Source organism: Bufo gargarizans, chromosome 3 (assembly GCF_014858855.1).
Source record: "Bufo gargarizans isolate SCDJY-AF-19 chromosome 3, ASM1485885v1, whole genome shotgun sequence".
Classification (NCBI taxonomy): domain Eukaryota; kingdom Metazoa; phylum Chordata; class Amphibia; order Anura; family Bufonidae; genus Bufo; species Bufo gargarizans.
The window spans coordinates 122,024,986-122,038,845 of record NC_058082.1 but is presented as its reverse complement, the minus strand read 5'-3'; the positions used below and the strand labels follow the sequence as shown (position 1 = coordinate 122,038,845).

General features: G+C 45.0%; 1 long non-coding RNA gene across 1 annotated transcript; it reads left to right on the top strand.

Annotated features, from left to right (window-relative positions):
* Positions 1-5,811: 5,811 nt before the first annotated feature.
* Positions 5,812-8,269, top strand: LOC122931285. The gene is made up of 4 exons (XR_006388227.1): positions 5,812-5,911; positions 6,025-6,051; positions 6,358-6,380; positions 7,949-8,269. It is a non-coding gene; the product is annotated as an uncharacterized LOC122931285 (long non-coding RNA).
* The last annotated feature ends 5,591 nt before the right edge of the window (positions 8,270-13,860 follow it).

Below are 13,860 nucleotides of genomic sequence, written 5' to 3'. Positions count from 1 at the left end.
ATATTGTTTTTGGAATTTGCTGTACTGGTTTTATGACACCTTGTCACATTTTATGCCCCCCCTGATGCACCCCTACAGTAAAAACTTCAGAAAAGTGACTCCATTTTAAGGCTACTTTCACACTAGCGTTCGATCGGATCCGTTCTGATCCGCTCATATTAATGCAGACGGTGGCTCCGTTCAGAACGGATCCGTTTGCATTACCATGAACAAAAAAAATAAAAATAAAAAAAAAAAAATTTTTTTTTTTTTTTGTTCATGATAGTGCAAACGGATCCGTTTTGACTTTACATTGAAAGTCAATGGGAGACGGATCCGTTTGAAAATTGAGCCATACTGTGTCAACTTCAAACGGATCCGTCCCCATTGACTTACATTGTAAGTCTGGACGGATCCGTTTGCCTCCGCACGGCCAGGCGGACACCCGAACGCTGCAAGCAGCGTTCAGGTGTCCGCCTGCTGAGCGGAGCGGAGGACAGACGGAGCCATACTGATGCATTCTGAGCGGATCCGCATCCACTCAGAATGCATTAGGGCTGGACGGATCAGTTCGGGGCCGCTTGTGAGAGCCTTCAAACGGAACTCACAAGCGGAGCCCCGAACGCAAGTGTGAAAGTAGCCTAAAATTTACGGGATGAGGTTGCAATTTTGTAGGTACTATTTTTGGTTGCTCTATATTACACTGTATTTGAGGCAAGGTATAAATTTGAGGCAAGGTATAAAAAAAATAAAAATATCATTGCCTTTGGACTTTCAATACATATGTTGTTTTGTAAGTGTGGGTTCACACTAGCATTAGGGATTCAGTTATGGCTTTCCGTTATAGAATAACGGAAAATAACGGATTGCCCACATAGACTGCTAAACGGAAGACTTTAAAAGGCATTCCATTTGCTTTCGGTCCTAATAGAAGTCTATGGGAAAGCATAACGGATCCATCAACAGATTTCCCATAGACTTCTTTAGGACGGAAAGCAAATGGAATGGCTTTTAAAGGCTTCTGTTTTGCATTCTGTGTGGGATTTCCGTTATTTTCCGTTATTCTTTAACAGAAAGCCATAACGGAATCCCTAACGTTAGTGTGAACCCACACTTAAATTTATATTTTTTTTTATTTATTTATAATATATCTATATATTTTTTTTTATAGTACAGCAACTTAAAAAGCGGTGGAACACCAGCCGAGACCAATACCGGCGAGAAATAAATGCGAAACAAAAGAGTGGAGAAGGTTTAAAAATCAAGAAGCCATACATGTATACCAGACTTCTTGGATTTTTTAAGCCAATAATGGAAATGAGAGCGTAAGTAAAGTTTATTTATAAATTTTAAACATTACATAAAAATGGCTTGTCCACACGACCGTGTGAAGCCCATGCCCGTGCTGTTGACAGCAAATTGCGTTCCACAATGCACGGACACCTTCCGTTGCCCAGTCGCATGGGGATCGCAGACCCATTCCCTTGAATAGCTTCCCTATCCCTCAACTCTGCCAAAATATAGAGCATGTTCTATCTTTTTGCGGAGCGGAGGCACAGAACGGAACCCCAGAATGCACTTAGTACCGCTTCCGTAGGGTTCCGTTCCGTGCTTCCATTCCGCATCTCCGGATTTGCAGACCCATTGAAATTAATAGGTCCACATCCAGGATGTGGAGCAACAATGGAACGGTGCCCGTGTATTGTGGGTCTGCAAATGCTATCGGCAATACGGGAACGGGACAATTATAATATTTTCTCAACAGAACCGTGGACAATCTTTCCAAAGCTCCAAGATCTCATCAAGCAGTGTCAGAAGCTCCGGGATCTGAATCTCAGTCAGAACCTCATGGATCACAAGCTCTTGCAGAATCTCAAGCTCTGTCAGAAGCACATGGATCCGAACAAATGTCTGCCGAGATGGAGGTAATAATTCAAGCGGATAACCAGGAGGCTACAGAACAAGATCCACCACTGCAGCCTTCTGTAGTCATTGAGGAAAGACCAGAAGAAATGCCTCATTCAGAACAAGTAACTCCTGTAGCAGCTAATGCTCCAGTGTGTCGTTCTTCTGGCAGACGACAGCAACAGAATGATCTCGGTGTAGATCTGCGAACCCAGGTGGATACAATGGTGATGGAATCACTAACCAGGAATCGCTCTGAAGCAAAAGAGGAAACTTTGTTAAAAGGCCTAGGTTACCTCTTGCGTCGTGTGCCAGAAGAACAACATGCACGGTGCATTTCTGCTATGACTCAAGTTCTTGATCGGTTCGCTGCCCCACAGGAGCCACATCACCTGGAAGAATATCTCAACACATCTAGAAGAGAACAGTTTAATCTTCCTTCCCGTCATCGCTCTAATCCCCCAATTGTGCAAGCACCGGGCCCTTTTATGAGGGAATTGTACGACCTTTAAAAAAAAAATTATTGTTAAGAATAAAAAAAAGTATACTTTTAATGTTTTATTACAAATTATTACTAAAAAAAAGTTCTAATTTCTAAATTTTAAATTATGTTTGTTTTTAATTTTGATTACATATTATGTAATTAGGTAATTAATATTAAATAAGGCCTCATGCACAAGAAAATTGTGAATCTGTTCCGTGCACGGGGGACCACAATTTGCGCTCCCCAATACACGGAACGGCCACACAATATATAAAAAATGTTAATTGATGTAATTAAAAATGATGTATTTTACCCAATTTTTTTTTGGGGGGGGGGGGGGGGGGATTTTACACAATAGCTCAGCCCACGTCAAAGGTCCTCAATCTCTTGTGAGTCCCTAATCTAAACTAACTATTTTTTGGACCGTGAATGGTTTCACAATCCGCATGGGACTCTCCCACGGTCAGTGCCCATGCATTGTGGACCATGTGCAAGAGGCTTAACATCTTATTTTTTTTGGTGGTACCCTAGCAACATCTATTCCTCCTTCATGTTTTATTTCTGCGGAAACACGGAACGGATGTGGATGCACTTTTGTAAAAAACTGAAGGTTTTTACGGAAACACGGATCTGCAAAAAAACAGACCGTAAGGAAAATTGCGGACGTGTGAATTAGGCCTTATTAGTGTCCTGAACTGAATTTGCTGTGCAATGGAGAGCCAGGGAAGCGACTGGTAGAGAGGAGAGACAGAGGAGAAACAAGGGGAGGGGTGAATTAAAGTGCAGATTTTGTTTGCTGAAAGTCAGTTCTATTCACCTGAATGGGGCTTGCAGAAATCCATGTTCTCGCTGCCCCTATCAAAGGAATAGAACGGATTTTCAGTCAGACGTTTCCGCAACAAAATCGGCAGCCTGTGAGTGCACCCTTAGCTGGGCAGCAGAGTTGAGGGAGATTGGAGAGGTGTGAAGGATTATGATCCTGAATACAGATGAGAAGATCTTCAGCTGAATCTCTGTAGGAATGGAGTTCATGAGGAGACATTAAGTACAGAGAGGAAGGACAGGACAGACTGTGGTAATGGACAAGAGGAGAGAGGAATGGAAACATAGCTTGTATGTTCTTATGAACTATATCTTATAACCGCAAATGTCATGTGATGTTTTTTTCTGTTTCAAGCCTATATTATTGCGAGCTTGTCTTTGAATAAAGAGAAATCTGATACAACTACATCCAATGTATGTGTCAGTTTCCCCGAGCGCTCGCATCCCTTTTAGGGTACTTTCACACTAGTGTTTTTCTTTTCCGGCATTGAGTTCCGTCCTAGGGGCTCAATACCGGAAAAGAACTGATCAGTTTTGTCCTAATGCATTCTGAATGGAGAGCAATCCTTTCAGGATGCATCAGGATGTCTTTTTGACAGATAATACCGCAGCATGCTACAGTTTTATCTCCGGCCAAAAATCCGGAACACTTGCCGGAATGCCGGATCTGGCATTTTTCCATAGGAATGTATTAGTGCTGGATCTGGCATTAAAAATAACACAATGCCCAAAAAAATTGAAAAAAATAAATGCCGGACCCGTTTTAACGGATGACACTGAAGAGACGGATCCGGCATTTCAATGCATTTGTCATACGGATCAGGATCCTGATCAGTCTTACAAATGCCATCAGTTTGCATACGTTGTGATGGATCCGGTAGGCAGTTCCGGCGACGGAGCTGCCTGCCGTAATCCTCTGCCGCACGTGTGTAAGTACCCTAAATTTGGATTCCAACAATTATAGATGAAGGGATACTTCCCTAAGGCTCCATTCACACGTCCGCAATTTAGTTCCGCAATTAGCGGAACGGATTTGCGGACCCATTCATTCCTATGGGGCAGCATGATGTGCTGCCCGGACACGGAATTGCGGACCCACACTTCTTGGTCCGCAATTCTGTTCCCGAAAAAAATAGAACATGTCCTATTCTTGTCCGCAATTGCGGACACGAATAGGCATATTCTATAGTGCCGGCAATGTGCAGTCCGCAAAATGCAGAACACACATTGCCGCTGTCAGTGTTTTGCAGATCCGTGGATCCGCAAAACACGTTGTGGACGTGTGAATGGAGCCTAACAGTGCTAATGCCTCTTATCCATAGCACATTACCTGCTCTCAGCCTCACAGACTGGATGTTGGAGAAGCTCTGTAAGAATACATCCTATTGTGTGATGTCATACATAAATTACATAGCTCCTCTTCCTTCAGCCTCTCCAACATACAGCCCTATGTAAAAAAACAAAACAAAAAAATCACTCTTCTGCCTTCAGCCCCATGTAAATAACATCACTTTCTCCCTCTAAGGGCTCTTTCACACTTGCGTTGTCCGGATCCGTTGTGTACTGAATTTGCCGGAATTACACGCCGGATCCGGAAAAACGCAAGTGAACTGAAAGCATTTGAAGACGGATCCGTCTTCAAAAAGCGCTCAGTGTTACTATGGCAGCCAAGACGCTATTAAAGTCCTGGTTGCCATAGTAGTAGTGGGGAGCGGGGGAGCAGTATACTTACAGTCCGTGCGGCTCCCGGGGCGCTCCAGAATGACGTCAGAGCGCCCCATGCGCATGGATGACATGCCATGTGATCACGTGATCCATGCGCTTGGGGTGCCCTGACGTCACTCTGGAGCGCCCCGGGAGCCGCACGGCCGGCAAGTATGCTGCTCCCCGCTCCCCACTACACTTTACCATGGCTGCCGGGACTTTAGCGTCTTGGCAGCCATGGTAACCATTCAGAAAAAGCTAAACGTTGGATCCAGCTATGCGCCGAAACGACGTTTAGCTTAAGGCCGGATCCGGATCAATGCCTTTCAATGGGCATTAATTCCAGATCCGGCCTTGCGGCAAGTGTTCAGGATTTTTGGCCGGAGCAAAAAGCGCAGCATGCTACGGTATTTTCTCCGGCCAAAAAATGTTCCGTTCCGGAACTGAAGACATCATGATGCATCCTGAACGTATTTCACTCCATTCAGAATGCATTAGGATAAAACTGATCAGGATTCTTCCGGCATAGAGCCCCGACGACGGAACTCTATGCCGGAAGAAAAGAACGCAGGTGTGAAAGAGCCCTTACATACAGTCCCATGTAACCACATCACTCCCCTTCGTTCAGTCTCTTCAACATACAGTCTCATGCAAAAAAACAAAACAAAAAAAAAGTCAGTCTCCTCCCATCAGCCACCTTCAAACCGAGTCCCAAGTACAAAACATTGTTCGCAGCCACACACCAAACACCAACCTACAACTACCAGATCCTCTCTCCACCAACTTGCTCTGATGTTTTCCCTGTAAACCCAGTAAACGACAAGACTCCGCCTCTTCCTGTGATAGCTACCTATCAGGAGCAACTCCGTTCTAGTCACTACGAGGTCGCTAGTAAACTACATCTCCCAGGGACCTTCACGAAGTCTCATCTTAACCGGATGTGACGTAAAGTCAGCCTGTATAAATACGGCGATCGACGCTGTAACGTTCTCTTGTCATTGGTGCCATCTTAGGAAGGTAGGCGCCGCAGCTGAGGCTCGGGTTTCGGCCTTCTTGCAATCCGTTGTCATCCTTGCCTTTCTGAAGCCATCCGCTCGGTTTACTAATCTTAATGTGTCCTTTGTTCACAGGCTCTTCTTCTCAAGATGCGAGCCAAGGTAAGAGGCGATGTGTTGTGTGTGCTTCGGCCATGTTTGCTATTGTGCCCGCTGCTTCGTGCTTTAGGGGCGTGTGGTAATGGCGACGGTGTGGTTAAATAGCTGCTGGCTTCCTCTAGCTGTGTGAGCGCGGGGTGTCGTGTAGAGTGGGCGGATGGCGCGGTGCACAGGTCTGCACTGCGCAGTAATGGCGGCTGCGGCCGTTTTGTGTAAGGGCCGTGCGGCCGGTCACATGGCTCCGCATGGGTCCTGAGAACGTGCGGCTTCTCCTAGGTTTATTAACCTTCTTCTTTATTTCTTTTTCAGTGGAGGAAGAAGCGGATGCGCAGGTATGTGTCACGTGACCCTGTTCTCTAGCCTTAGCAATGGCCTCCATGGGGGATGTGTCCCTCCTGTTACCTGTGAGGCTGCGCAATGCATGGCACTGACTTTATGTTGTGGGGCATCCTCCTGTGTCAGTCTACACTGCAGTACCTCCATGTGATGGTGGCTGGTCACATGAATATTCCACAGGGGAGCCCACCACTAGTGCCCACTACAGTGCTGGAGCAGGTCTGGTACTTATAGTCAGGATAGACTGTTAGTATAAATGGAACCAGGGTCCTTGTCCCATAACCAGAAGTGACTGCTGCCCCACCAACATCGTGGATAAAGCTGCCAGCCCACTTATCTCTAGGGACTGTAGGTGGCATCTGAGCCCTGTCACAGCAGACATTTAAACATTAAAGCCCCCCCTTTAATCTAAGGTAAGAATTAGATTTGTTGGGTATGTTTTGGCTTGTATCATTGTGGCCACGCTTTTGGGGCACCTGTCACCTTACTTGGGGCCACTACACAAGTATGCTATGGTGCAGCTGGGGGGGGGGGACAAACATGTCCATGGTGAACACCTCAATCCACTTAAATGAAGATCTGGACACCTGTGCATGTGGTGTACTATCCTCTGCTTCATCAGCAGTGTGCATGTGCCTGAAGTCCTGACTCCTCTCCTGGTAAGCTTGATGGATGGGTTTTCTATGGTCATGTGTGAAACCCAAACCTCAGCTACAAAGTGGTATGCCGCTATAGTGGCCCCAAATCAGATGCCAGGTTCCCTTTAAATCTGTGTACCAGTTAAAGGCAACCTGTCACCTGGATTTTGTGTAGCGCTGAGGACATGGGTTGCTAGATGGCCGCTAGCACATCCGCAATACCCAGTCCCTATAGCTGTGTGCTTTTATTGTGTAAAAAAAACAAACTATTTGATACATATGCAAATTGCCCTGAAATGAGTCCTGTATGTTAGATGAGTCAGGGACAGGACTCATCTCATGTTAATTTGCATATGTATCAAAATAAATTTTACACAATAAAAGCACACAGCTATGGGGACTGGGTATTGTGGATGTGCTAGCGGCCATCCAGCAGCCCATGTCCTCAGCTCTATACACAATCCCGGTGACAGGTTCTCTTTAAGCAAATTGCTGCCTGATCACCAGTCTCTCTGGATGATAGGTTATTTATGTCCCCCTCATGGAGCATTTGCCCAAGTGTCTCCATACACTGAGTCAATTGTGGGTGACTTCTGGGGTGGATATCCACTTCTTCCTGCACACAGATGAAAATATACGGTGTTTTTGGGGGGGGGGGTGATGCTAGGGAGGCTCATCCCTGCCATTGGCTGCTCCCCTGCCCACCAACACTGGATGTTTTCATCCATGTGCAGTGAGAAGCGGCAGTGCAAGGACCAGGAGCGGTGCAGGATAAGTATATTAACACCTTAAAAGTCAAGTTGACTGCCCTTAAATCTACTCCTGGTTTTGGCTTCAAAAACTGCATCTAGAAACCTGTTAGTAAGATGGCTTTATATGAAGCAACTATAAATGCGTTTTTTTTTTTTTTTTTTTTTTCCCTTTAGGCTGAAGCGTAAAAGGCGAAAGATGAGGCAGAGGTCTAAGTAAACGTCTCCTCCATTGCTGCTTACAAGACCTGCAAGCTAAACACAGCCGTCCAGAGAAGGATGAATCTTCAGCCTCTGATCTTCTAGATGCCTTCCATCTTGGCCCAGTTGGCTGTCTGCAGGGATGAGAGCTCCCTTCTGGATTCCGCAATGCTGTAGAAGCCGAACAGCCCATGATGTCTTGGACTGGCATGCCAGTGCTCTCTGCTCTTAGGAGTTGGACTTGTTAGTTTTATGGTCTTGTGCAGCAAGTGTAATAAATGTTTTTGGTTAAACCAAGTGACCGCTACATTGCATTTTTAGAGTTGGGGAGCCTTCAATCCTACCATTACATAGCCACTTAAATCCTTTGGCTCTTGTTGAAAGAAGGTAAGTTACTGGGTAATGGCTGCCTTCTAGAGCAGTTTAGGTTTACAGAAGTGTATGCGCCTGCCAATATACAGAATGATGTGCCAAAATTGCACACAACTCTGGCATAAACTTGTCAAGTTAAGGCTAGTTTCACATCTTCAGCAATCTGTCTGGCAGATTCTCAGTATTTTAGCTGGCATGCAGCTGGTTCTCCACCAGAACCCATTATGCTTAATGGGTCTGGGCATTCCATTCTGGCAGGCTGTTCTCTGCTGGAAATGGGCAAGTGGTCTAAGCTAGTAGTTAAACATTAAACACAATGTGTAGCCATGCACCAGATTTATCTAGCAGTGGACACAAAGTTGGTGTCTAGGTTGGCCAATCTATAGCGGCAACTGCTGGCATTCCAGTTAAACTACAACTCCCAGCATACTGCCATCACTTTTATAGGTGTCCTCAGAATAGCCAAGCAAGTGTGCATGCTGGTATTTGTAGCTTTAACAGCTGGAGGTTGCTGACCCTTGATCTAAGATTAGTAAATATGCTGCTTGCCTGTGACAAGACAATCACTAATAGAACCCCATTGCTAATCCTATGCTGGACATTCTTATTTGTGAGCACCGCAGCTTTCTAAGTCTTACATCAAATAAGTGTAAACACAATTAACCCTTTTGCTACCCATGCTGTACATGTACAGTGATGGGTAAACATGGTGACTGCTTGAAACAGCTAAGACCCACTGCACATGCAAACAGCAGAGACCCGCAGCTAATGACCCTGACTGGCAATGCTGCTCAGTGATTTAAAGCCTTCAGATGCTGTGATCATGGCATCCAGAAGCTTGCAATTCTGGGTGTCTTAACGGCATCCTCTGCGGTCAATGAGGGTGCTGGTAATTGGTTTCAATATGCTGGTCTGGAGTATTGAAGCTGCAATTCTTATATTGCGACTAATACAAAAAACTACACAGCGCCTTCCTCATCACGTAATTAACAGACCGCTACAAACATGTGTCCAGGTCCTACCTTCACTCAGATGTGTCTGTTGCGATGCGATGGTCCACGTGTCTTCTGTATCTGATACAGAGCCGGGGAGCGGATCCAGGGGAGGATGGCTGTAGCATCGGCTATATATTAATATTTGAGTATTGGGAATTCGCCCCGGCCGGTTAGATTAACGCTCACGTCTGAGCTGGTGACGTCACCGCAGGTGAGCTACGGATAGCAGTGGAGGTCAATCCTACGCATTTCAAGTGCAACGGCACTCTTCGTCAGGGAATGTTACACCCACTGCGTTAGTTCTTGTCATTTATAGTCCATGCTGTCCATCCTTCCCTCCCCTGTCTCCGTAATTACTATTCAAAACCAAATAACTCAATTTCTGAGTTTAAGCCCTTTGCCAACATTGTATCTAGATTAAATATCCGTTCTGTCTTTTTGATTGCTTCTTTATATAATCTCCACCCCGAGCATCCAGTTCTACCTTTTCTATACCCATAAAAGACATACCTTCTAATTGTCCTCCATGTTCCTCCCTAAAGTGCATAGCAAAGGAGCAGGAATATTGGGTAAAAAGATCAATACAAAAGGAAATCTCCCACAAGGATTCTTTCCCTGTAAAAGATGTGCCCCATGCAGAAATACAGCAAATACAGTTAAAATACAGCACATAAAAAACAATGAGGGCAGTTTTCAACAAAAGATAAGGGGTCATATCTCCTGCAATACAGAAGGGGTAATTTATGCCATCAAATGCCCCTGTAATAAACTGTATATTGGACGTACTAAGAGAAAACTAAAAAAAAGTATTAGCGAACATATGAATATAAAGAAAAAATCTACAGGACATCCCTTATCTAGGCACTTTACAGAGGAACATGGAGGACAATTAGAAGGTATGTCTTTTATGGGTTTAGAAAAGGTAGAACTGGATGCTCGGGGTGGAGATTATATAAAGAAGCAATCAAAAAAATACAGAATGGATATTTAATCTAGATACAATGTTGCCAAAGGGCTTAAACTCAGAAATTGAGTTATTTGGTTTTGAATAGTAATTACGGAGACAGAGGGGAGGGAAGGATGGACAGCATGGACTATAAATGACAAGAACTAACGCAGTGGGTGTAACATTCCCTGACTAAGAGTGCCGTTGCACTTGAAACGAGTAGGATTGACCTCCACTGCTATCCGTAGCTCACCTGCGGTGACGACACCAGCTCAGATGTGAGCGTTAATCTAACAGGTAACGGGTATATTCTGCCACCGGCCGGGGCGAATTCCCAATATTCAAATAATATATAGCCGATGCTACAGCCATCCTCCCCTGGATCTGCTCCCCCCGCTCTGTATCAGATACAGAATAGACACGTGGACCATCGCAGAACACCGTATTGCAACAGACACATCTAAGTGAAGGTAGGACCTGGACACAGATATACAGGTCCTTCTAAAAATTAGCATATTGTGATAAAGTTCATTATTTTCTGTAATGTACTGATAAACATTAGACTTTCATATATTTTAGATTCATTACACACAACTGAAGTAGTTCAAGCCTTTTATTGTTTTAATATTGATGATTTTGGCATACAGCTCATGAAAACCCAAATTTCCTATCTAAAAAAATTAGCATATCATGAAAAGGTTCTCTAAACGAGCTATTAACCTAATCATCTGAATCAACTAATTAACTCTAAACACTTGCAAAAGATTCCTGAGGCTTTTAAAAACTCCCAGCCTGGTTCATTACTCAAAACCGCAATCATGGGTAAGACTGCCGACCTGACTGCTGTCCAGAAGGCCATCATTGACACCCTCAAGCAAGAGGGTAAGACACAGAAAGACATTTCTGAACGAATAGGCTGTTCCCAGAGTGCTGTATCAAGGGACCTCTGTGGGAAGGAAAAAGTGTGGCATAAAACGCTGCACAACAAGAAGAGGTAACCGGACCCTGGGGAAGATTGTGGAGAAGGACCGATTCCAGACCTTGGGGGACCTGCGGAAGCAGTGGACTGAGCCTGGAGTAGAAACATCCAGAGCCACTGTGTACAGGCGTGTGCAGGAAATGAGCTACAGGTGCCGCATTCCCCAGGTCAAGCCACTTTTGAACCAGAAACAGCGGCAGAAGCGCCTGACCTGGGCTACAGAGAAGCAGCACTGGACTGTTGCTCAGTGGTCCAAAGTACTTTTTTCGGATGAAAGCAAATTTTGCATGTCATTCGGAAATCAAGGTGCCAGAGTCTGGAGGAAGACTGGGGAGAGGGAAATGCCAAAATGCCTGAAGTCCAGTGTCAAGTACCCACAGTCAGTGATGGTTTGGGGTGCCATGTCAGCTGCTGGTGTTGGTCCACTGTGTTTTATCAAGGGCAGGGTCAATGCAGCTAGCTATCAGGAGATTTTGGAGCACTTCATGCTTCCATCTGCTGAAAAGCTTTATGGAGATGAAGATTTCATTTTTCAGCACGACCTGGCACCTGCTCACAGTGCCAAAACTGGTAAATGGTTTACTGACCATGATATTACTGTGCTCAATTGGCCTGCCAACTCTCCTGACCTGAACCCCATAGAGAATCTGTGGGATATTGGGAAGAGAAAGTTGAGAGACGCGAGACCCAACACTCTGGATGAGCTTAAGGCCGCTATGGAAGCATCCTGGGCCTCCATAACACCTCAGCAGTGCCACAGGCTGATTGCCTCCATGCTACGCCGCATTGAAGCAGTCATTTCTGCAAAAGGATTCCCCACCAAGTATTGAGTGCATAACTGAACATAATTATTTGAAGGTTGACTTTTTTTGTATTAAAAACACTTTTCTTTTATTGGTCGGATGAAATATGCTAATTTTTTTGAGATAGGAAATTTGGGTTTTCATGAGCTGTATGCCAAAATCATCAATATTAAAACAATAAAAGGCTTGAACTACTTCAGTTGGTGTGTAATGAATCTAAAATATATGAAAGTCTAATGTTTATCAGTACATTACAGAAAATAATGAACTTTATCACAATATGCTATTTTTTTAGAAGGACCTGTATGTTTGTAGCGGTCTGTTAATTACGTGATAAGGAGGAAGGCGCTCTGTGTAGTTTTTTGGTATTAGTCGCACTATAGCGCGCGGTGTTACACTATTTCATATAGCTATATATTTGCGTTTTGTACAGCTGGTCTGCACATTACTTTACATAGCATGTTACGGGACTGCTAAAACGATGCTGCGATTTCTATGTGGTGTAGCGCTAGTTGACAACACTGTATGTACTGACTAATTCTTATATTGGCCAGCATGTGGCAGGCTAACATGAGAATTTCTGCTCATTGTGGATCTATAACAACCATGATGGTTCAGAATTAATAAAATGAGTTTTGTAGCCTCAAAACATGAGCTACAAACAATACTTTTAGTATAAAAATGTAAATCTCCCCTTTCTGTAGAATAAGTATAATAACATACATTGTGGGCATCGCTGCATCCAAAAATGCCCATACTATTAAAATATATATTTTTTTTATATAAAAACTTTCAAATTCATACTGACAGCATACCCTGAGGACCCGCCTCCAACCAGGTTAGGGACAGGAAGAATAAATTTGACCCTCTGGCTCTTCCTCAGTGTCTTCCTGTCCCTCCAGGTGGGAGATGGATCATTCCTCATGGCACTTGCTATGAGCCCATTTCTGTTCTAAAGCAGGCAGTAAGGAAAATGAGGGAAGCAGGCAGCACCTGTGCCCTAGTTGGGTATTGAGGGGCTGGGGGAACCCTTCAAGATCCTTGCCTCCAGCTTGGCACATCTGGTGTGGAGGTCCATGTATGACCGGACACCCAGGGAGACCCTCAGCTTCGTGATCCGATACCTTCAGCACTCATGATGCCACCGGAAGTCGTATGCAGTCCAGGAGTTACTTCTGGTCTGTGGAATGCACATGGAGGGGGCGACGCTACAATTGGCATGCTGGATCATGGTGAAAGTCGCCCACTGATCTGAGGTCTGCAGATAAAAAATATTTAAACTGTTAAACTTGTCTGCACCAGGTACTGGTCAGATGGAGTGCACTTGGAGACCTACTATTGTAAGTAAGATAGTCTCTGTGATGGGAATGCTGGTTGTTACATAAAGGGGTTGTCTCATCATGTACAATGGGGCCATATTGCTAGGATATGCCCCACATTGTCTTATAGGTGTGGTTCCCACTGCTGGGACCTGCACCTATATTGACAACTGGGCCCTGCAAGTGAAGGAGGGCATACTGACTGTGCATGCGCAACCACCCTCCATTCACTTTCTATGGGGCTGGCGAAAATAGCCGAGCGCTGTCTTGGCTATTTCTGTCAGCCCCATAGAAATGAATGGGAGATGGGGCCGTGCATGCGTGGTACGCTCCCGTTCACTTCTATGGGGAGCCAGCTTGGTGGTGGCCGGAGTCCTCCAGCCACCACCTTGCAGGGCTCTGTTCTCGATATAGGTGCGGGTCCCAGCATAGGGACCCGCACCTATAAGAATGGGGGGCATATCCTAGTCATAT